This window comes from Scomber japonicus, chromosome 1 (assembly GCF_027409825.1).
Source record: "Scomber japonicus isolate fScoJap1 chromosome 1, fScoJap1.pri, whole genome shotgun sequence".
In the NCBI taxonomy this organism is placed as follows: Eukaryota; Metazoa; Chordata; class Actinopteri; order Scombriformes; family Scombridae; genus Scomber; species Scomber japonicus.
The window spans coordinates 1,071,563-1,097,704 of record NC_070578.1 but is presented as its reverse complement, the minus strand read 5'-3'; positions in this window follow the sequence as shown (position 1 = coordinate 1,097,704).

Sequence of the window (26,142 nt, the reverse complement as noted above, 5' to 3'; positions counted from 1 at the left end):
AGCAGACCATCGGTAAAGTTGCCTAAGTTGTACATAAACAAATATGGCGGAGATATATCGATGTGGCAAGAATTCTGGGACCAGTTTCAGACTGCTGTCCACGATAATGGTGAGTTAAACAAAACGGAAAAGCTCACTTACCTGAAGTCATATTTGGTGGGTCCAGCAGCCAGAGCCATCGCGGGGTTAAAGATAACGGAGAGCAACTACGACACTGCAATAGACATGCTCAAAGAGAGATTTGGAAGAAAGGACCTGATCGTGAGTGCACACATGTCTAAACTGTTAAACTTAACACCAGTTAAAAGATCTTCAGATCTTGTTGATCTCAGAAGACTTTATGATGAGTGTGAGGTCCAGATCAGAGGCTTGGAAGCAATGGGAGTAGTGTCAGACACATATGGAGGATTGCTGTGCCCCATATTACTGCAAATGATCCCAGACGACCTCGCTCTTGCTTACACACGTGAAGTAGGCTCAAACCATGAACTGCAGGTTAAAGAGCTCGTTGCCTTTCTACAGCAAGAGGTTGAAAGCAGAGAGCGTGCCATGCACCTGACCAAAGCAGGAAGCCACAACAAGGAATCGCAGTCCCCTAACCAGCACAGACACAGACCTGAATCAGCAGGTGGAAAGTTCAGGAAGCCAAGTCTGCCATCAGCTGCCATGCTCTACACCAGCAGCTCGCAGTCCCCTCCAGGTTGTATATTCTGTGACAGCACAAGTCATAAATCTGAACTATGCACAGACAACACACTTAACCTGCGAAAAGAAAAGCTGAAGAAAATGGGACGGTGTTTCATATGTTTAGGACAGCGACACATGGCTAAATTCTGCAAAACAAAGGGAGTGACATGCAGTGTGTGTGGACGGAGACACCACCCCACGATGTGTGATAAAGGTGAAACCAATGAAACCCAGAACAGCGCTCCAGAAACAACTGAGGCTGTCATCTCATCCGTGGCCCCTCACACAGTCAAGACAAGCACAGCAAAGCAGAACACAGTTCTCCTGCAAACAGTAACAGCATTGGCAGAGGGAACACGAGGAAAGAAGAAAGTGCGTTGTCTGATGGATGGAGGAAGTCAACGGAGCTTTATCCTGGAGAAGCAGGCAAGGGCATTAGGTTTACCTGTTATGAGAAAAGAGACTTTAAAGCTCCACACCTTTGGCAGTGACACACCAGTGACTATGGAACAAAACGTTAAGTTAATTCTGCAAAGCATCTGTGACAAGGAGAATACCCTTGAGATTGAGGCTGTGGAGACGCCGCAAGTCAGCTCTGCCATCATGCAGGTTACAGGTGAGCAAATCCAGCAACAGCTGGAAAGAAGAGGACTGACATCAGCAGATGTCTCAGGCAGCACTGACCAGGAGCTGGAATTGTCCGTCTTGATAGGTGCTGATGTCTACTGGAAGATGGTTTCTGGTAGAGTTGAAAGACTGTCAGACACCTTAGTTGCCATAGAGACTATGTTTGGCTGGACTGTGCAGGGCCCAGTGTCCATGTTGAGCATGAGTGAAACTTCATGCATGAAGATCTGCACTGAGGAGACCATGCAGGTTTCAAACCAGCTGCGAGCATTCTGGGAAATAGAGTCTCTGGGCATCTCCTGCAGAGGTGAAGAACGAGCAGCGGACGCTGAGGCTCAAGAACACTTCAACAGGTCAGTCAGCTGCAAAGAAGGGCGATATGAAGTTTAGTTGCCATGGCATCAGGACACAACAGAGCTTCCAGACAACCTGAGAATTGCCCGGAAAAGATTTGAAGGTCTGAAAAGAAAACTGAAAGCTGATGTGACACTGTTCAAGAGATACAACGATGTGATAGATGACTATCTTCAGCAAGGAATATGTGAGGACGTCCCAGAGACCAAAGACACAGCTGGAGCAGAGAATATCCACGTCCAGTACTACTTGCCTCACCATGCTGTGATAAAGGAGGACAAAGCAACGACCAAGCTGAGGGTCGTCTTCGACGCTTCTGCACATGTGGAAGGCTGTCCATCTCTCAATGACTGTCTGCTCCCTGGACCAAACCTGAACCCAGACCTCCTCACCGTCCTTGTCAGGTTCAGGTTGCACCCTATTGCATTCATGTCAGACATTACAAAGGCAATCCTACAGATATCCATCGCAGAAGAGGACAGAGATGTGTTGAGGTTCCTGTGGCTCACTGGATGCCCTGATGACAAGAACACAAACCTGCGCATGCTGAGAATGGCTCGTGTGGTGTTTGGTGTGACTTCAAGTCCGTTTTTGCTGGCAGCCACAATCAGAAAACACTTAGAAAAATACCAGGCAAGTCACCCACAGGTCATTAACACCCTGAAAGACTCCCTGTATGTTGATGACTTTATTGCCAGCTCAAGCAGTGTTGAAGAGGCTCACGTGTTGACAACAAGTGCAAAGAAAATGTCTGACGCCAGCATGAACCTCTGTAAGTGGACAACAAATTCACCTGAACTGAAAGCAAAGTGGCAGCAAAGTGACTTTGACTTCACCATGAATCCTGAGACAAGCGGCTGCGTGTTAAAGGTGCTCGGCCTAGTGTGGAGGCCAGAGACTGATGACTTTGTTTTTGACCTGAAGCACCTCATGGACATCTTCAAAGACAAGGAGAACACAAAGAGGAGCGTCTTGCGCTCTTCAGCCAAGTTGTTTGACCCCATGGGCTTTCTGACGCCATTCACAATCAGAGTAAAATGTCTCTTTCAGGACATGTGGCAAAGAGGCATCAGCTGGGACAAGGAGCTGCCAGACGATCTCTCACAGAGCTGGCAGCAGTGGTGTATGGAGCTCCTTCAGCTCCATCAGATCGTCATTCCCAGGTGGTATGGAACTGTCTTGCTGCAAAACAGTCAAGTTCAAGTTCTTCATGTTTTCAGTGATGCAAGTCAGAAAGCGTATGGTGCGGCGGCTTATCTCCAAGGACAGGCTGAGGGTGAGTCCCTGACAAGACTGGTCATGTCCAAGTCCAGAGTTGCACCCATTAAGAAACTCACACTGCCACGCCTTGAACTAATGGGGGCTCTGATTGCTGCGAGAATGGGAAACAATCTGCTTCAAGCACTGAACATGCAGCCGAACCAAATCCGAATGTGGACGGACTCCATGATTGTGATTCACTGGATTTCCAGCTCACCGCACAGATGGAAACAGTTTGTTGCCAACAGAGTAATGGAGATTCAGACCCTGACCCCACCGGAAACCTGGTCCCATTGCAGTGGGAAACTCACCCCAGCCTGATCTCACTACAAGGGGCCAGACAGTCACCAGGCTGAAGGAAGAGGAGCTTTGGTGGTCAGGGCCATCGTTTCTGACTTCAGCAGCGCAGCAAGAGTCTCCTGATGAAAGGCTCTGTGAAGAGGAAGTAAAGACCGAGCTCAGACCAAGTCATGTCACAGTCCAGCTCAACAACATGGAGCAAACATCTACAGATCCACTGTTAAGACTGCAAAACTACAGTAAGTTGAGAACAGTTTTAAGAGTCACAGCATGGATTCAAAGATTGACACACAACTTACGCTCACGTGAAAAGAGACAAGGAGAGCTGACAGCTGAGGAGTTGGCTGAAGCTGAAAGATACTGGATTCTGCAGGCACAAGAGCAAAGTTTCCCGGGAGAGAAGGGTGAATTAAAGGCAGGAAAAGACATTCACAGAGACTCAAAAATAAGAGAGCTGAAGCCATTTTTGGATAAGCACGGTTTGATCTGCCTAGGAGGAAGACTACAGCACTCAGACATGAGCTTCGGTGAGCAGCATCCATACATCCTGCCTTCAGACCACAGACTTTCTGAAATGCTGATCAGCTGCTGTCATGAACAAGTGATGCATTCAGGGATGAGAGACACTTTAATGCAACTAAACACGAAACACCTCCATTTGAGACTGTTGGAGTGGACTTTGCAGGCCCTCTGTTTGTCAGAGCTAAAAAGGACAAAGTGGAAAAGGCATATATAGCACTGTTCACCTGTGCTGTGACAAGAGCGGTCCACCTGGAGCTGGTCTCCGACATGTCAACAGAAACATTCCTCCTGGCATTTAAGAGATTCATATCCAGACGAGGCCTGTGCAGGACAGTGTATTCAGATAATGCACACACCTTCAAACGAGCAGATCAAGACATCAGAGAGCTCTGGAGGAGCATCAAGGAGCCTGAGCTCTTAAGGTATTTCACAGAAAAGGGCATCAAATGGAAGTACATCGCAGAGCGAGCCGCTTGGTGGGGGGGCTTTTGGGAAAGACTGGTGAGATCAGTTAAAACATGTTTAAAGAAAGTGATGGGAAGAACTTCACTGAGCTTCGAGGAAATGACGTCTCTACTGGCAGAAGCAGAAGCAACAATAAACTCACAACCACTCACCTTTGTTTATAATGAACCTGAAGAGCCTCAGCCCTCACTCCAGCTCACTTTCTCATTGGAAAGCGACTCTGCTCCCTGCCACCTAAGCCCTTTCATGCTGCCAGTCGCACCCCCAGCTCCAGCAAAGAGGAGCTGACACGGAGGTGGAAATACCGCCAGCGTCTTCAAAATGACTTCTGGACTCGATGGAAAAGGGAGTACTTACTGGAATACATATTTTCGTCAGTAAAACCACTGAAACGGAATCGAGGAGTCCTGCCTCATTTTTATCAGAAGGTTGCAGCTAAGTTCCCATAACAGTGCTAATGCTAACCGCTGGGCTAAATCACCTTTACTGAGGTAACAGTGTGTGATGTCTCAGCAGTAGCTTGTAGATTTACACTTGTCAAAGTCTCTGTGTCCCTCCAGAGAATTATGCTGCTGCTATGACATCACAATAGTGATTTTTTCTGTAAGCTACTGAGAAGAACCAGCAGATTCAGCAAACACCATTCAAAAAAGGGCTCAACCAACTGTAGTTGCCTCCTCTTCACCTGGACTAAACTCAGCACCATGGGTGATGGGGCCTTCTGTTCTGCTGCCCCTCGTCTTAGGAATGCCCTTCCTGACCAGCTGAGGCACCTCAGACTACTGAGAGTTTAAAAAAACATTTCTTTTTAGTACAACCTTTGTCTTTTAATGAACATTTAATGATTTGATCTGTCTTTTATATTGATGTTTCTATTTTGTAGCACTTTGACATTGTTTTTTAAATGTAAAGTACTTTTAGAAATCAAATGTATTATCATTATTATTGTTAGAATTCTCAAATAATGCAGCCCGGTGCCTAGCAACAGTTGCTATGATACAGCTGTGGTTTCCATTCTTTGGATCGATGATGTCATCATGACTTACTTTGATGCTTTGATCTAGACCCATATCAAAGCGGTGGTATTAAACTTAAACATTCATATAGGAGTCCAGCCCACATTAAGTCTAGTTATCTTCACAGACTAGTTCTGAAAACTAAGCCAAGAGTTCTCAAAACTCAAAGCATTGATAGCAATCTATTCTACTACATCAGAAATCATAACTGATACTACAATAGAAATGGCCATGGTTAGAGCACAACAAACCCAGAGTGACCTGGTACCAGTCACAGCTGATAATCTTCGCCCATTGGTCCAGACCTTTTTAGAGAAACTGACACCAGAACAATGGACACTAATCAAAGTAGGCACTCCTGATGATGCCACATTAATTTTAATGGCAGAACTGATCGTAAAATTAATAAATGCCATTATAGATGCCGTTCTGGCCGGTATACGCAGCATAAAAGACGACATCAAGAAGGAGACAATTCTCCACTGCCTGACAAACACCATGACACTAACGTTCACTCAGGTTCTGGAAGTTCCTGAGGACGTCCAAAGCACCGGATCCTCAAAGTTGGCAAAGCTGATGGCCAAAGAGGTGGTAGAGAGAATAAACTCTACCATCGCCTCCCAAAATAGTGAAGAGCCCATTAAAGAGCGGGTCACTCCACCCAGCAGACTTAACACTATGATAAATCACTTTAATCAAATGCTAAGTGACTTCATGTGTAAAGGATGTTTGTGCATTACCCAGAGGGCAAAATCACTGCCCACCACAGAAGAGGACGATCATGAGGAGGAGGAGGAGGGGGATGAGACCATGGACTGTCCTGTGGTAGAGAAAGTCAAGTCCAACGATAGCATGGAGAAAGTTGTACAGGACATATTGAAAAAGGAGGTTGATGACATAATGCACATTCTATTGAATGAAGTTGAGGAGGATGAATATGACATCCTGCAATCAGAATCCTCTTTAAATATTGAGATCATTGGAGAATATGTGGCTCGTTCAATCATGAAAGAGTCACAAAGTTCAGAGAGTTCAGAGGCTGGAATGAAGCTGTGTCTGGAAAAATCAAAGCTAAAGATCAGAAGTTTCCTTTCAAACCTGTTTGCCATGTCCTGCATTAATAAAATGGTGGCACAGCTGAGGGAAACATACCAAAAGGACAAAACATCTGAAAGCAGTCAGTCAATCCAGTCCCTCATATGTGACATTGAAACTCTGTTGATAAAAGCTGATGTCATACCAAGTGGAGATGAGCTTCCTGGGACAAAGTCAGCTTCCAAAATGGAAGATCCATCGTTCTCAAGGGAACTGTGTGATCTGATCTACAGCCATCTGAGCAGTGGCTCAACAAAGAAGACACGGTCCAAGTCTGTCCCACGGAGACATACTGCAATATATAGTGATATTGGCAAGAGAGTGAAGGCTTTTCTAAGTCTAATGAAATGGTGGAGTAACATGCGGGTCAGCAGTCACAGCAATAAGGTGATGACTGCTATTATGAACAGTGAGTCATTCTCACAAACACATTTAGCAGGAGTCAGCCTAATGAGTGAGGAACGTCCAACATCAAGCGTAGAGCGTCCACTAGTGAGTGAGGAGCGTTCAAGATCGAGTGTAAGGCGTCCACTAGTTAGTGAGGAGGGTCCAAGATTGAGTGTAGAGCGTCCAATAGTGAGTAAGGAGCGTTCAAGATCAAGTGTAAGATGTCCAATAATCAGTGGGGAGCGTTCAACAAGGAGTGAGAGCAAACATCCTGAATCCACTGATGAATCAAGTAGGAAACACACCTACATGTCGGTGGGCGTCATAATTGAGAAGCTGATGGCTCGGATCAGCAGAAAGTCAAAGATGGCTGAGGTTGTGAGGATGGAGAACATTATTAACGATGTGTTTGAAGCAGCATGGACACAAGTTGAGGATGAAGAATTAACGATCACCAAAACTCAACTTGAAAAGCTCGACAAGTACATCTATAAAGACCTGTGCAAGAAGTGGGGGTGTGCAGAGAACATGATGCTATCGTTCAAATTAGATGACCCAGTCATTGAAACATTCATCGCCGCGTCTTTGAAACATCACCTGATGACGAAGAGGAAAAATGTCTTCCACCGTTTCCTCTCCACCTTGGGCAACGTTTCTGCACATAGTTTTCCTTTGATGCTTTTTGGTGTAGTTTGGCTTGTGTTACTTTAGCTTAGTTCAATTTAGTTAGTTTAGTTTAGTTCATTTAATTTAGTTTAGTTTAATTGGAATTAGTTTAATTTAGTTTCCTTTCTTTTCATTTAGTTTAGTAATGTTTTTTTAACTGTGTTTAGTTTAATTAGTTTAGTTGAATTTAGTTTCTGTTTAGATTCATTTAGTTAGTTTAGTTTCCTTTCATTTATTTTAGTAATGTTTAGTTGAACTGTGTTTAGTGTTAACTGTATTTAGTTGTTTAGCTGTTATGTGTTATGTGTTGTCTTGTGATGTGTTGTAATGTGTTGTCTTGTGATGTGTTGTCTTGTGATGTGTTGTCTCGTGCTATTAAATGTAATAAAAATGTAAATAAATGCAAACTGTAATTATGTAATGAAGTTATTTCAAACCAGAGTATTAAGGACACAACCCCAAAGTAGGCAAATAAAAACTCCTACTTAACCTTTTCATCAGAGGAAGAACTTGGATTGAAGTAATGTTTGGGTTGTTATTGCACTGTCAGCAAATATGTATTCATCTTTAACTCATGTTAGAGATGATTATATTTGAGCTTGACAAAATAACACAACATTTAACAGTTTTCAATAAATTGATTTAAAACATACATTGTCTTACTGTTGTAGGATTCATTACAGATGATAATACAGATGTGTTACTCTGCCACATTATAACAGACTCAACAAATCTACATGAAATAAAATAAACATGAATACTGACTGTAACAGATTCACAGTGCTGTGATTAATTAAAGGTATCTGACTCAGTTCCAAACTCAAAGCCCACTGAAAAGTGGAAATTGACTTATTGAGAAGGAGAATCTCTCTGCTCTCTGTTTGCATAACAAAGGTATTTCACTGCAAAACATGATCATATCTATTGTCTCTACCACTTATACCAAAAACATCATGAAAATTGGCAGAATTAATTTTTACCCAATAAAGGTTATATTTTGGGGATACAGCTCCATAGACCCCCATTCCTTCTGGATTATCTTATGAGCGACCCTTACACAACCAGAAGTTCTGAGAGTGGGAGTTCCCCTCCTATTAGAAATTCTCTGGCTTAATATTCAGAACCAGGAGGAGCTACAGACATGGTACCAGCTATATTTTTAAACTATATTTTCTATTAGATTTTCCTTATATTTTTTCAGCCCTTACTTTATTAAACTGCCCACATGTGCTTAGAAATGTTGCCAATTATAGTTAGTAGTAGCTACACAATAATGCATTTGATGTGCTATGTACATGAGTCCTATGTACTCAGGTTAATAATAGGATAAACATACTATAACATTAGGCTACAAATGACATCTTAATCTCTCTCTATATTTTTTTATTTTAATGATATATCATTCAGTATCCCAGCAAACACATAACGTTCCGGTGACCTTCCCAAAACGTTCCCAACAAGTTTTCTATTGAACATTCCCTAAAGAACATTTTAAGAACGTTGTATAAATGTTAGTGTCTAACGTAACATTCCCCAAACGTTCTAATAACCAGATGAAATAACGTTTTTATTAAGTAATTTTTAGAATGTTCTCCTAAAGTTCCCATTTGGTAGAATTTTGGGTAACCTTCCCACAACGTTCTAAGAAAGTTCTATAAATGACGGTTTTGATATAACATTCCTAAAACGTTCTAATAACATGATAATTGTAACGTTATTTGAGGGTAATTTTCTAACTTTCCCCTGAGGTTCCTGCACCAAGAGAAGTTATTGCACATATGCCATACAAAAATAATAATAATAAAAATATTGCACCAATATTGCACCATTCCCCACAATATAATCATATTTACAATTGCCTCCAACTGAACACCACAAAGACAAAGGAAATGATAGTGGATTTCCAAAAGTCCTTTTTTTCCTTTTTCAGCCAATGAACATTCGTGGGGTGGATATTGAGGTAATGCTAACCTACAAATATCTGGGAGTTCACCTGGACAACAAGTTGTACTGGTCCCCTAACATAGATACACTCTACCGAAAAGGACAGAGCGGCTCTTTTTCTTAAGGAGGCTCAGATCCTTAGACATCTACAAAAATATGCTGCAGATGTTTTTACCAATTGTACTGTTCTGTGCTGCAGTCTGCTGGGGAGGCAACATAAAACAGAAAGATGAGGGGTTCCGGTGACGTCACCTTCCTGAATGGCAGCCTAAAGTAACAGCTCCCTCGCGAAAGTAGTTATTTCGCCCCTTTAGACCGTCAAATATCAGTTCTTCAGCTATTACTTGCATGGATAAGAGGGGCAAGAATGGGGAAGTCGCGTGCAAATAAAGAAAACACCGCTGCAGAAACTGCAAATGCAGAAAATCCGGAGAACAATTCTCCTACAAATGAACAAGATGGCGAAGCTAATGCTAACCCTCTTTCAAGTGATGCCGCAAGTCTGGCCAAAGTTTTGGAGGAGATTCGGGACTTCCGAAAAGATACCAAAGAACAACTGAACGATATTAAGTCAGAGATTTCTAACGTTAACCAAAAAATAGCGGAGGCAGAGGTACGAATTGAAAAAGTGGAAGACCGTGTTCAAAACCTGGAGCAGGTGCTGAATAAGGTGATAAAAGTCGTACACCAGCAAGAAAATAAGCTACTCGACCATGAAGGGAGATCCCAACGGGAGAATTTAAGGATATACAATGTCCCCGAAGGAGCCGAGGGGTCGTCTATGTTGGAGTTTGTTGAAAAATTACTGCGGGACACGCTGGAGATGCCCCCAACCGTGGAGCTCGACATTGAGAGGGCTCATCGCGCGCTGGCACCAAGACCCACCGGAGACAGGCAAGACAAACCGCGGTCAATAATAGTCAAATTCCTCCGCTATAGGGTTAAAGAAGAAATTCTGCGCAGGGCTTGGGGAAAGAAGAAGGTTTCTCTGAATGGGAGGCTAATATATTTTGACCAGGACTACCCTCCAGCAGTCCTGCAGAAGAGGAAAGACTACGCGGAGGCGAAGCGGGTGTTAAAGCAGAGAAATATCCGCTTCCACACTCCGTTCCCGGCTAAACTACAAGTGTTTTATGAGGATGGAACACGTCTATATCAGACAGCGGAGGAGGCGACCACAGACATGAAGGACAGAGGGCTGCCAGTCAGCGTGATTACGCCGAAGGAGAGTCTGTCTGAGCAGCTGTTCTGCACCGCCTGGGAAACAGTGGGAGGACCGACCCGGCGAGGGACAGGTGAGGAGCGAGAGAATAACATCAGGGAGAGACTGCGAGCCTTCAGAAGACAAGTCACACCCTCTACAGAGGAGCTATAAGTACTTACTGACCTCTAAAGTGTGGGAAAGCTAAACAGAACTTAAAATAGGCAGTGTAACATTCACATCAAAATATTTGCATATATACCTTTACCCCAATTGGATGAGAATATATATATAAGCGGGGGATGCATGAGGACACACGTTCTGTGTAATGAACAATGACCTTTTTCCTCCTTTTTCTAAGTGCCATGGTGGGGGCCCTCAGCCCACAGGTGGGAGAGGCTTTCCCTCACAGCTAGACGTTCTTTCTAGCTCAGCCCAGGGTCATCTATTAGAGACCCCAGCCTTGGAATCACAATTTTATTTCTTTACTTGTTACCTATGTTCGATGTTTCTTGTTGGTTCGGGGAGTAGATCTATTAAGTCTCACTTTGTTTATTTTGTTGACACACAATGAATACGCATGGCTAGTGACAAAGTAAAATTTATTTCGTTTAATGTCAATGGGCTGTTAAATCCAATTAAACGTACCAAAATCCTATCTAAAGTGAGGGCAGAACAAGCCCATATAGTTTACTTACAGGAAACCTTACTAATCTGTTTTTTTCTTCATACAAATCAGGACATAGGAGAGGAGTTGCAATCCTCATTTCAAACAAACTAAATTTTGAAAAGGTATTCGAAATGGGTGATAAGGAGGGCAGATTCATTTTAGTAAAGGGAAAGATAGATGGGAACCCAATCACCCTTTTGAACGTCTATGCCCCCCCGGGGAGTGACTTTAGTTTCTTCCAAAAAATCACTAATATTATGGTAACAGAAACAGAAGGCCTTTTGATTTGTGGAGGGGACTTAAATATACATCTACAGCCAAAATTAGACTCGTCTAGTAGAAAAACTCATGATGTGAAATCCCTATATAAGAAAGTTGATACACTCTTTGAGGAGGTAGGCTTAATTGACATATGGCGAGACCTTTTCCCCAATAGAAGGGATTATACTCACTATTCTGCCCCCCACTCTCTCTATACAAGGATAGATTATTTCATAACATTCGGCAAGGATAAAGATAAAATACATACTTGTAGAATTGGGACGATAGATCTAAGTGACCATGCACCAATATACTTATCCATTGATTTTGACCTATGGGTAAAAAATAATACATGGAAATTGAACTCAAGTCTGTTAAATGATCCGTCTTTTAAGGCACAAATTAAATCAGAAATGAGTCTCTTCCTAGAGTTTAATGATACTGGAGAGGTCTCACCTCCCATGTTATGGGACACTTTGAAAGCTGTACTAAGAGGGAAGATCATAGCAATATCCTCATTCAAGAAAAAAAATAGGAATAGAAAACTAGAGGACTTAAAAACAAACTAAAGAGACTAGAAAGAAAACATAAAATGGATTCGGCACAGGATACACTAAGAGAAATTAAAGGCATTAGGAACGAAATTAATAGTCTGGCCACACAAGAAATCAAGAAGAACTTAATGTTTCTGAAACAGAGACACTATGAAAGTGGCTCTAAATCTATGAAAGTACTGGCATGGAAACTGAAAAAAAAGATAGCAGAAAATACAATTTATAAAATTAGAGACCCAAGAAAAAAAGTGATTAAAAATAAACTAAATGAAATCCAGGAAGCATTTGAAATGTTCTATAAAACCCTATATTCAGAAGTTCCTAGTGAGGGTGTAACTCAAATTGATAGCTTCCTGAATCCCCTGGACCTACCCACTCTAGATGAAGAACAAAATAAAATAATGACAGCGGACATAACAGAAGCAGAATTAAAAACTGCAATTAGTAGGCTCAAATTAAGCAAGTCACCAGGATCTGATGGCTACACTGCAGAGTGGTATAAAGAATTTAAAAAAGAACTAGTGCCTGTTCTACTTCCCACATTGAATTGGGCTTTGAAAAAGGCACAAACGCCACCCAGCTGGAAGGAGGCAATAATTTCAGCCATACCAAAAGAAGGCAAAGATAAAATGGAGTGTGGATCTTTTAGGCCAATTTCTGTTCTTAATGTGGACTATAAACTATTTACCTCTATCATGGCCAAACGATTAGAAGAGTTTTTACCAATATTGATACATAATGACCAGACAGGTTTTATACGTCAACGCCAAACACAAGACAATATACGAAAGACACTACATATTATGGATCATATACAAAAAAACAGAATTGAAGCAATTGTGATAAGCGTAGACGCTGAAAAAGCCTTTGATTCGGTCAATTGGAATTTTCTCTACAGGGTATTACATAAATTCGGCTTGCATGATACAACTATTAAAACTATACAGGCGCTATATGACAATCCCACCGCTAGGATTAAAATCAATGGATATTTATCAAATAGTTTTACCCTAGAAAGGGGTACCAGACAGGGTTGTGCATGGTCACCACTACTTTTCGCATTATATTTGGAACCATTAGCTCAATACATTAGACAAAACGAAGACATCAAGGGAATCACTATTAAGGGGATGGAATATAAATTGGCCTGTTACGCAGATGACATTTTGGTCTACCTTGGACATCCAACATACTCTTTACCTAAATTGATGCTATCATTTGAACAGTACGGACAATTATCAGGATACAAAATCAATATAGGTAAAACCCAGCTACTTTCATATAATTATAGCCCACCAGAAGAAATAAAAAGTAGTTACCCCCTGGCATGGCAAACAGAGTCTTTTAAATACCTAGGCATCAATCTACCAAAAGATCTTGCACATTTATTTGAACAGAATTATCTACCCATACACAAAAAAATTAAGGATGACATAGCAAGATGGAATTTAATTCCTTTCTTTAGCCTTAGCTCAAGAATTGAATCTATTAAAATGAATATATTGCCAAGATTTTTATATCTATTTCAAACCCTGCCAATAGAGATTAGCCAAAATCAATTTAACGAGTGGGACAAATTGTTATCTAGGTATATATGGCAAGGCAAAAGACCAAGGGTCCGCCTCAAAACTTTACAGCTGGCTAAGCAAAAGGGAGGATGGGGCTTGCCTTATTTCAGATATTATTATTTTGCAGCGCAGATGAGAGCAGTGATGTGTTGGTGTAACCCATCATACACTGCCCAATGGAAAAACCTTGAGGGGAAAATGTTGTCCATTCCCATACAGGCAATTTTAGCTGATAACAATTTACAAACTCGCATAAATAACATTGACAACCCATGGTTGAAATGTACCCTTAAAACATGGAAAACTATCATAAAGGAACATAAACTCGAGACCGATATTATAGCTCTTAAATGGTGTGCTTTTGATTCAGAGTTTACACCAAACAAATTGGATTCTGGATTCAAGGACTGGATAGCTAAGGGTATAACAGTCTTATGTGGTGTAATGAAAGATGGAAAATTGCTCAGTTTTGAGATGCTTAAAAGGACACACTCATTAGAAAAACAAGATTTCTATCGATATCTGCAGTTACGACATGTTGATACGAAGATGAAAAATGTAACAAAGACAAGCACACGTTTGATTGAATTGTTTATAAAAGCCTATAATTCAGAAACTATTGATAGAACTGTTTCATGCCTGTATAAGGGTCTACTGGATTTGAAATCACATTCAACTTCATATATTAAAAGAAAATGGGAGAAGGAAGGAGGGATAAATATATCTGAGGAAGAAGACGGCAATATGGAGGTATCAATGGACATGTACCAGCTCGCAAAAGTGGAGGGAATTTGGCTGGAAGAGCCTAATTAGATACTTTATAACACCCTCCCAGAAGTCTCACTATGACAATAACTCTTCTGTCTGCTGGAGGAACTGCGGAAATCAAAACGCAAACCACTACCATATTTTTTGGGACTGCCCTGTCATGAGGGACTACTGGAGAGACATACACAATGCCCTACAGGGTATCTTCAAATGCAAAATACCCCTTGAGAGTAAGACTATGTTTCTTGGACACATACCTCAGGAATGGCCGAAAAGAGACAAACATTTAATAAGCATCCTGCTGGTGGCTTGTAAAAAGAGTATTACCAGGAAATGGTTATCACAGGAGAGCCCAACCTTAAAGTTATGGATGGATATCACAATGGACATTTATAAAATGGAGAAGATAACAGCTTTTGTTAACCACAAAATAGAGAAATTCACATCATACTGGGAAAACTGGGTCAAATATGTCACACCCCATAGGCTAGATTTTATTTTCACAAATCAGTGACTATAATGTATGAGAAAGATCACTCCCTACCGGTACTTAGTTATGTGTTTAATTGAGTTGATGTTGTTACTATGGTTGTTAGTTTTTGACTTTTGGGTTTTTTTTGTTTTTTATTTCTAAAACATTATTTCGGCATTTAAGACAGACAACAGATGTAAGAAGTATGCTCACACGATGTATATGCTGGGAATGTCTGGCTCTAAATGTCAATAAAAAATAAATTAAAAAAAATAAATTAAAAAAAAAAAAAAAAAAAAAAAACAGAAAGATGAAAGACAGCTGGACAGGATGTGGTGGAGCAATGCACATACAAAGGAAGTTGGAAACCATCTTTTGGGAACTCTGACCATCCTCTTCATAGCGCCTTGGTGGAATGGAAGGGATGAGGCACAGATCCACTGATTCAGCTACGTTGCAGAACTGAAAGATTCTGGAAATGTTTCATACGAACTGCCATCAGAATACATCACACATGGGGGCAGCACAACAATGTTTTTGCCAGCCCTCTGGTCATATTTTGTTTGTTTTAGCTTTAATGGACAGGTTGCCATGTAATGGATTATGCACAGCGAGGTGGTCACTCTTGAGGATAAATATCCTGACAGGATGATCAGTATCCTGATGCAAAGCAGAGAGGTCTTGATCCCCCTTGAAGAGGTTTTCTGCAATAATAAACAACTCACTGTATTATCCAGCTTATTACATTTTTCATATGATTGTATTGAATTAAAGATAAGTTTATTCCTCAGAATGAAAATGATCGCACGTTGTTATGGACACAGAGCAATGATCTGTTACATAGCAAAAGTCTGCTATCAAGACTTTTTAGAAATTATTTTGTTCCATTTATTCCTAACATTTATCTATCTAACTATTTATATATCTAACATTTATTCCCAAAATGTTCTAATAACTTGATGACATCACTAGCCTACTGGACTGCTTCAATATCACACAGCATGTTAAAGGTCTCACCCACACCAAAGGCCACACACTGGACCGTGTGTACTCCATTGGCACAATCTCATCCCATCTTCAGTGCTTGGACCTTGCTCTGTCTGACCAACATGCTATCCTCTTCACTGTTCTTGTCTCCCTGCCCTGGCAGCTCACAAAATGGACCATCACATACAGGAACATCAAGACAGTTAGTACACCAGCCATAACCAACTTCATAACAACCCACCTGGCCTTTGCTCATCCCAACACCCTTTTTGATAGGCTGGCTGCTCATTGCAACTCCGCCTTATCCTGCTGGCTTGACTCTCTTAATTGCCCCCCTCAAAACCCGGACTGTCTTATATACCCGTCTTGCCCCCTGGTTCACCACTGAACTCCGCACCTTGAAGGCCGCTGGCGCTAACTGGAGATGCTCTTTAAAAGATCTGGCCTCACTGTCCACCTTGAGGCCTATGGATCATGTGAGGTCCTATAAAGAAGCTCTTTTAGTGTATTTTTTAGTAGTACTTACTATCATACTATAATACTTATTATCATACTTACTATCATACTTATGTAGTGTATTTTTTAGTAGTATAAGTTTTTAGTAGAAAATGGTCAATGACCAGAACTTGTTACACTGGTTGTAATAAAGTAATTTGATCCGGTGTGTGTGTGTGTGTGTTGTGGAAAAAAAGGGGAGAGCAGGCTGCAAGTGAACTGCTGCAGCTCGTCCAGTGAAGATACCGTACTAAAGAGAAAGTGTGCTGAAAAGTCACCACACTGTGTGAAAAGTTACATGCTCATATATCCTTGCATAATCCTTGTTATTTTCCATACATATATGCATGCATGTGTTATTTTGTTAAGTAATGAAATGACTGCACTAGGAATGGTAAGATGGTCAGAAGGACAGCAGACTTTTATTATTATTATTATATTATTATATGCATATTATAAGCAGCACGCACCACATAGCCTATACACGTACTTAATGTAGGTATGTACTGTAGGTAGGCCCAATATGTGAGTCTTTTTCGTTTTCCTTATTAAATGTTTGTTCACAAATAATTGAATATAATTAAAAACTTATTTAAAATGTAAATCAATTCATAAGTGTTCCAGTGTGACATACAACGCAAACAAATCATTGTGCAGCATTGATAAAAAAAGAAATCAAAAGAAAAGAAAAGAAAAGAAAAAAGGAAAAAAAAAGGCGAATTATATCCCATGTGCATTGGGACATCGCAACGTAATTGTGACGCTCGACACGACACATGCGCAAGGACAGCGAAAGAGAAAAGCACCAGAACACCAACCGAAAAGGTAGATATCAAAGGCGCTAGAACACCGACAAGGTGAGTAACATTAAAGTTATATCCAATTTCATCTATCGTGTAAAGTTCCTATCTGCCTTATACTCATATGTCGAACTATTGTTCATGTGTAAGCTAAGACACAGGGAATTACTGGCCTGTTTTCTAGGTTTAACTACATCGGTTAGCTAGTTAGCTACCCCCTAAATGAAAGGCGGTGTAAATGAGGCTATAACCCCGGATCTTTTGGGAATAGCCCCGGATCTCTGTGCCGTCAAAAAAAAACAAAAAAACACAACATAATGGTAAATATAGCCCTGTAGAGTAGACTTTTGTGGTTGCATTACCAGCAGCCACAAATGCAACATTGTAGCCAGTGAAAACCGCAAGAAAATCTGACGTGACCATATATCGGCTGATTTAGAATCATTAGTTGAAAAATTTTGCAAATTCACCGTCGGTATTCTTTCATCTCTATGCGTAGCGCATCACATCGATATTGCTGTTGTTTTGTGCTGCTACCAACCCAGTTATAATATCATTCATCTCATCACTGGCCCATAATAACTCATTGATATTTTTCTGCTGTGTGTCATCCAGAGCTGGTGACTCGGACTTGCGACTCGTACTCGAGTCGCACTTAAGTCGCACTACACATTGACTTCAGACTCGACTCGGACTCGACCTCAAAAGACTTCAGACTTGACTCGGACTCGAGGCTGGAGACTCGCAAATTACCATTATTTTCATGTTATCATTTATATTCTCATTATTTATTATCTGTCATTCGTCTTCTCTGTTTGCATTTGGGAAGTGATCTCTGGCTGTGACCAGGCGGGGAGTTCCTGTCCTCTGAAAAGAAGCCAATGCGGAAATAACTTAGAGCTACATTCTATCAAAAGGCCACCAGGGGGCGATCGTTTTGTGTTCAAAAAGACTTCCGGCTCTATACAAGTCCTAGATTCCTAGATTCGATACTATTGGCTTCCGAGCAGCAGTCCACAAACCAATGGGTGACGTTACGGATGTTACGTCCATTTCTTATATACAGTCTATGGCTGTGACTGAGGCTGACAGTAAACACCAACATCACGCATGCGCCATGTGTGTACGCGTGCATTTCGAGCAGAGCCCGTCTACTACTGTATACTGTATTAGAAACTCTCTGATTTCAAGACAATGTCAAGTGAAAGAAGCCCAACAGGAGTCCCTTGGATCGTTACATTTGACTACAATGCCTTCACGCAGTCAGCCAACAAACGGACAGCAGTGTGCAAAGTGTGCAACAAGAAGATTCAGTTATTTCTTGTTAAAGAAAATATTTATGTTTTTTTCAGGAATGTGAAAGAGGTTTTAAAGAACCAGTTTTTCATTTTTAAGTTAGTAAGTCAAATGAGTACAACTCATAATTTACTTGCACCATTGTGCGTGTGTTTTTTCATTTATTGTTAAAATGCAAAATATTGTGTGCGATATATTTCTTTTATTGTATTTTACAGCATTGTTAAAAAAAACTCTTGTTGAAGAAAAATACAGTCATGAAATTGAAACAATCCTTTGTATTTTTTCCACATCACATTGCTGTAGATTCTAGTGAAACAATCATCAATACTGTCTTATACAGAGGATTTTACAGAGCTTATAGAATTTGAATTTGATTTAGTGTTTGCGAGAGACTTGAAACTTGACTTGGACTCTTAACCAGAGACTTGAGACTTGACTTTGGACTTGACCCTTAAAGACTTGAGACTTGACTCGGACTCTCGCTCAAAGACTTGAGACTTGACTTGGACTTGCAAAAAATGACTTGTGAACACCTCTGAGCTGGGCATCCTGAAGGACGGCTTTCCACGGCCCCGGTACTGTCGCTCCGTTTCTTACTGCTATTGCTGCCAGTAATGGATATGGTCTTATTAACGGGTGTGAGGGGTCAGTTATTTCAAGACTGTTTTTGTTTATTATTGTTGATATTTCATATTGTGAATTTAGAGACCCCCCTAGACTTATTTTTGTGTGTAATTCTGTTCATTTAATGGTTTAATTTACAATGCATTTAGTTAATTTATGAGTTGCGCGCTATTTAAGTTCCGCCACCAGGTTATGCTGTTGTAGTGATGGGAACTGTACTGAATCTCTAGAATCCGTTCATTAAAATGATTCATTCACCGAAATCATTCAGTGCTCTCCAACTCCCTGAACTGATAAACAGCCAAATGATCCGTCATTCAGTTCATGATTCAGCCCTGAGGTTCACGTTCACTTACTGAGGGATGGTGCGACTATAGTATACAACGCGGGAGACACAGCGCTGCTTATACATGCACTAAAATTATTACACGGTGAAAGTGTCCTCTGTGCACAGTAAAATAACATAACATGAACACGAATCAGTTCATGAAGTGATTCTGCTCAGTTCATTCACTCAAAAGATGTGTTCGTTCGACCGACACGTTCGCGACCGACACAACACTATGCTGTTGAGGCAATAAGAGATCATTTGTTTAATGCGCTAAGAGAAGAAGAAATCACAATTCAGAGTTGTTATTGTGGTAACCAGCATGAGAGCTTACATGCTAGTTGCCTTAGCAGCTAAGGACACGCAGGTGGACTGTAAAGTTATTGTTTCCTACTGGATATTGTGGAAAATAAATAAAAGACACTGTGAGAGACAGTGAGCTGCAACATATTTTGGCGAGCTAGCCAGGAGAAAAGTTCAACCACGCAGCACGGCCGCCAATACAGGCACCCAACGGAAAAAGAGGGCTTTTCTCCAGAGACAAACTTGAACAAGAGGAACTGCGGCAGATGCAAGATGGATTTAGAGATACTTCTAGACCGAGCCACCACCATACTATGCCAGCTCAACTGGGACCGGGTAGTGGAGTGGTAGTTTCAGTAAACCCAATCCAGAACCTGTCACCAGCCAAAGTGCCTGAAGTGACCATTCGCAGGGAGTTCCACATCTGTGGCCAGATCGGTGAGGGAGGTCAGTGTGACAAGTTGTCCTACACCAACCTCATGCATCAGATAGAGAGTGAGCTCCACAAGGGTCAAAGGCCTAAAGCTGCGTGACATGCTTGAAATAAAGACTGATTTGACCCTGCCACAGCTAAAAACAATATTAAAGGGACATTATAAAGAAGATGACACATCAGACCTGTACCAAAAGTTGATCAGCGTCTCTCAAGAGCCCAAAGAGTCAGCACAAGACTTTTTGTTCAAAGCTATCGAACTAAAAGACAGGCTGCTCTTTGCATCCAAAGAGAGAGGGTCTGGGGAATACTACAGTGCAGACTTAGTCAAAAGGAAGTTTCTGAGGTCAGTCGGTACAGGACTGTTAAATGACAATATTAAATTCCAAATCAAGTCTTTCCTTGATAACCTGGATATGACAGATGAAACTCTGATTGAAAAAGTAAACGAAGCAGCTAACCTAGAGACTGAGAGACTTAACAAGTTAAAGAGAAACAGTGCCAAGACACCCGGGTGGCTGAGCTGCAGACAACCAACAACACCTTGGATGCTGCACAGAGCTCATCCTCATCCCATAACATGCAACCGGTGAGAAACACCAAGGATAAAGTAAAGACAACTAACCCTCAACCGGAGCCTGAGGTGTACGCCCTGGTAAGAGAACTTCAGACAGAGGTAGCTGAAATGAAACAAATGGTGCTTGCGTCCATGAGTACCATCAAACCCCAGAACCTAAAGCAAGTGGCAGAGAGCAGGGACACGTGGAGAAGAGGCTGCAGGGCGTGCCGGGACAAAGGAGAGGGAGGAAGCTGCGTTCACTGCTTCAAGTGTAGTCAGCTGGGCCACATCTCCAGAGGGTGCAGAGATCCACGGAGCAGGGAAACGGCCGGGGGTTGCTGCAGAGGGACAGGCAGTGAACCAGCCACAACAGTCAGCATCCTGCCACTGCCATCACTGTTTGCAGGAAGAATCCCCAGACAGAAGGTTACAGACATGCACAGGTTGTTCCACTACAATCTATTGTTCAAAGTTGTGTCAGAAACACCACTGGCAGGAACACAAACCCCTTTGTAGAGCAGTCAGGTTAGTTGAGCAACATTTAGCTGGGGAAAAGGTAGAGAGACACAACTTACCAGAGATGGGCAGAGTCGATTACCTCTCAGCAAGGCAATGCAGAAAGCTTATCCAACTGATAGGGAAACGCAAAATGGTAAAATGTACTTTTGATGGTATACCATTAACAGCACTGTTAATGGCGCTCAAGCTACTGTAATAAATGACAAATGGCGGGCTGAGCACCTGCCCAATAGCATCATCAGAGCAATAGAGGAACTTTTAGGGCCAGTACCGTTAAGTGGACTTGCTGTCAATCAGACACAAATACCATTCATGGGGTGGATTCCTGTCGAATTCAAACTTAACAGGTCAGATACTGCTAATGTGAGTCTAGTGCCAGTACTAGTTTCCAGTGACACCAACGTGGCAGCAGACCCTATCATTGGGTTTAATGTAATCGAGGAAGTGATTAATGAGCAACTTAAACAACAGCAGGAAACAGCCAGTGACAGTGCCGCAGAAATTGTGAGTAGTGCTTTTGACATTGACTCTGGGGCAGCAAAAGCTTTTTTCCACTTAATGCACACTCACCAGTCACAAAGCGAGGGGATCCTGGTAAGGACTGGAAAGAGTAAAGTTGTCTAACAGCCAGGTGAAACCACCACAGTGAGATGTTGTACACACACACAGGCTGATAAAGATGCTGTAATGTATTTCTTTTTTTATAATTTACTTTTTTATTGAGCATCAACAGTATTGCATACAGATAAGCATACAGAGGGATCACAATGCTCCTTTTTTTCATAATATATAAAACCCCCAGCCCCCCTCCCCCCGAACATGTTGGGACACCAGTCCACAAAAAAAGAAAAAAAGAAAGAAAGACAAAGCACATACATGAGTTCGCCAACTTTGAGGCTGTGCACCAAACACAAACATAAAGTTCACATGGATTTGAACACAATCACAAATACAGGAAGGCTGCTTAGAGGACATTAGGTTGGTACAGTTTTAAGTTTGTCTAAATGCTTCAACACTGGATCCCAGACAGAAAAGAATTTGTCCCTGGACCCCCTGAGAGTATATTTTATCTTCTCCAATTGAATAAATTGCGTTAGGTCATTAAACCACACAGACACTTTGGGTGAATGTTTGGATTTCCAATGCAATAATATTCTTCTACGTGCAAGCAGCGTTGTAAAAGCGATTATGTTTTTGTAACTTTTCTTTAGTGTTGTGTGTCTCCTATCTGTAGTACCAAATATGGCTATAGCTGCATTGGGTTGAAGATCAATATTCAATGCTTCTGACAGCGTTTTAAAGATAGTAGACCAGTAGGTTGATAAGGCTGGGCATGACCAAAACATATGAGTTAGATTAGCAGGAGTATTTCGACACCTGTCGCAGCTTGCCTCTGTGTTTGGGTATATTTTAGCCAGTCTTGCTTTGGAGTAGTGCGTGCGATGTAGAATCTTGAATTGTATAGTGCTTAATTTGGCACAGGAGGAACTGTTGTTTACTCTTAGAAGAGCATTCTCCCATATTTCTTCTTCCAAGTCTTCCCCCAGCTCATCCACCCAATCTGCTTTAATCTTTGTCAGTGTCGTGTTTTTAAAAGAGGTCGTGCAATCACTAAGTCTTGAAATAAGTCCTTTAGTCTTGAATGTGGATTTTAACAGATCATCTAAACCAGAAGGTAATGGAAGGTAAGGAAAGCTGGGGTCATGATGTTGAAGGAAGTGGCGGACTTGGAAATACCGAAATAGACTAGACCGAGGAAGGCCAAATTTGTGTGACAGAACATCAAAGCTCGCAAAAACAGAGTCTATGTACATATCCTTAAAATTATGAATGCCTCGTCTCTGCCAGAGGATAAACTCAGAGTCTAACCTGGCTGGGGGAAAAAGGTGGTTATTGTGTATGGGACTTAGATGGAGAAGATTTTTGAATCCAAAGTTCCGTCTAAATTGAGCCCATATTTTGAGGGTACTTATGACGATGGGATTGTTAGTGTATTGTAGAAAAGAGAGGGGTAGACTGGAAGTGACCAGGGCTTTAAGAGAGGTAGAGATACAGGTCGCAGCTTCAAATTGACACCAGTCTGCATCCGGAGTGTTGAGCCAATACATAATTTTTTGAGCATTTGAGGCCCAGTAATAATGACAGAAGTTTGGAAGACCTAAGCCACCTTGGTTTTTAGGCCTCTGTAGCAGTTCTAACCGAATTCTAGGCTTTTTCCCGTCCCAAATAAATGAAATTAAAGCTTTATCAACTGATTTAAAGAAAGATTTGGGAAGGTAAAGTGGGATACATTGGAACAGGTAAAGAAACTTGGGGAGTACATTCATTTTTATACAATTCACTTTGCCTGCTAACGACAGATGAAGTGGTTTCCATTTCTTTAGATCTAATTTTACTTTCTCAAATAACAATTGGAAGTTTTCTTGGTGAAGGCTTTGCATGTCCCTTGTGATATTAATGCCTAAATATTTGAAACCATTTTTAGAGATTTTGAATGGTAGATCATCATCTTGTATATGAAGAGCCAGATCATTAACCGGGTAACATTCGCTTTTGCTAAAATTCAGTTTGTACCCAGAAAAGGCACCAAATCTCTTCAGGGCGTGGGTAACATGGGGAGCACATGAAACAGGGTCAGATACATACAGTAATAAATCGTCTGCGTAAAGAGATACTCTGTGCTCTTGCCCCCTCCTGTGAATCCCAACAACTGATGGTAAAGTTTTGAGTGCAATAGACAGGGGCTCTATGGCCAGGGCAAATAACAACGGACTTATTGGGCAACCCTGACGGGTGCCCCTTGACAGTTGAAAATATTGTGAACGTTTACCATTCGTGATTACAGAGGCTTTGGGTGAGGTATATAAAAGTTTAATCCATGAAATAAAATTAGGTCCATATCCGAATTTCTTTAAACAAGCAAATAAATACCCCCATTCTACTCTGTCAAATGCCTTTTCTGCGTCCAGCGCGATAACCACCTCAGGCAACGCGCTGGACGCAGGAGAGTGGATAACATTTAGGAGTCGACGGATATTTGTGAACGAGTGACGGCCTAAAATAAAACCTGTTTGGTCGGCAGATATCACGTCATGCATTGTGGTTTCTAGGCGTAGGGCAAGGGCTTTGGCCAAGATCTTCACGTCACAGTTTAGGAGGGAGATGGGACGATATGAGCCACATTCCGTGCTGTCTTTACCTGGCTTCAACAGGAGGGAAATCGATGCCTCAGTCAATGTCTGTGGGAGTGATCCATGGAGCAAAGAATCATTAAACATATCGAGTAAAATTATTATTAGTTTGTCAGAGAACTTCTTATAGAACTCTATGGGATACCCATCAGGGCCTGGTGTCTTGCCACTTTGCATTGCTTTAATTGCAGTAATGAGTTCTACACGATTTAGCGGATGCTCAGTTTCAGTCCTATGAGCTTCTGTCACAGAAGGAGCCTGGAGATTATTAAAGAAATGTTCCATGTCAGAGGAATCATTTGGCATCTCTGATGTATACAGATTTGAATAAAAAGTGGCAAATGTTTCTTTAATTTTTTCTGGGTCAATAGTTAGTTCACCATCATCTTTTTGTATTTGAGGGATTTGTTGAGAAGCTGAGCGGCATTTAAGTTGGTGCGCTAATAAGCGTCCGGCTTTGTCGCCATGCTCATAGATATATCCCCGTGATTTTAGTAGAAGACGTTCAGTTTTTTCAGTTGATAATAAATTATATTGTGTTTGGAGGTCCAACTTCCTTTTGTAGAGCTCAGGGGAGAAACCGAGTACCGAGCATCCACCATAGATAAAGCTTTAATTAGCTCCTCTTGTTTTTTCCTTTTCATTTTGTTTATTTTAGCTGAATAAGATATAATTTCACCCCTGATTACAGCCTTTAACGTTTCCCACAGGAGAGAAGGAGAGATGTCATCTTTTTTATTGGAATTTATGAAGTCATCAATTTTTTGTGATATCATTTCACAGAAGCACTCATCTGCTAGGAGGTTTCTGTCTAACTTCCAGGAGGGGCGTTCTAATTGGTAAAGAGGAAATGCTAGATCGAGAAGTACCGGGGCATGATCTGACTCTGCAATAGATGAATATTCAATATTTTTGACAAAGGGGAGAAGGTTCTGGTCAATAAAAAAATAGTCTATTCTACTATATGAGTGGTGTACATTAGAAAAAAAGGAGAATGATTTACTCTGTGGAAATAAAAACCGCCAGGGATCGACACTTCCTATCTGCTCCATAAGAGCTGATAAGACCTTAGCTTTTTTGGAAAGATTTGTAAAATTACGATTAGAGCGGTCAAGTGCCGGATTCATCACACAGTTCAAATCACCACCAAAAATCAGTTGTTGTGAATTTAGATCTGGAATTGATGACATAACTTTAGCAAAAAACTTATCATCATCCCAATTTGGGGCATATACATTTACCAGAACTACTGGTTTGTGGTAGAGGAGCCCTGAAACCACCACAAATCGTCCTTGCGGATCTGAGATAACAGCGGTTGCATTAAACTGAATTTTTTTATGAATCAATATGGATGTTCCACATGTTTTAGAATTAAGATTGGAGTGGAACACATGCCCCACCCATCCTTTTTTAAGTCTGACTTGATCTTTCACCAACAGGTGAGTTTCTTGGAGAAAAGCAACATCACACTTTAAGTACTTGAGATGATTAAATATCCGGGCTCTTTTAACAGGCCCATTTAAACCCTTCACATTCCAACTAATAAATCGTATAGCAGCCATTCTTGTATCAATACCATCCACCATGTTTAATTAAAGAAAATAAAATGGAAAGACAAGTAAATAATGAAAAGATAAAGCAATGCTTGTGTTAAAATGCACAGATTGGGTCATTTCTACATAAATAAAGGCGAATACATGTTGCAAAAATATAGTGGTGTCCCTTTCCCTAACCTTGTCAAAAAACAAAAACAAAACTAGAACTAAGCCTATACTTGTCGCTCTCTC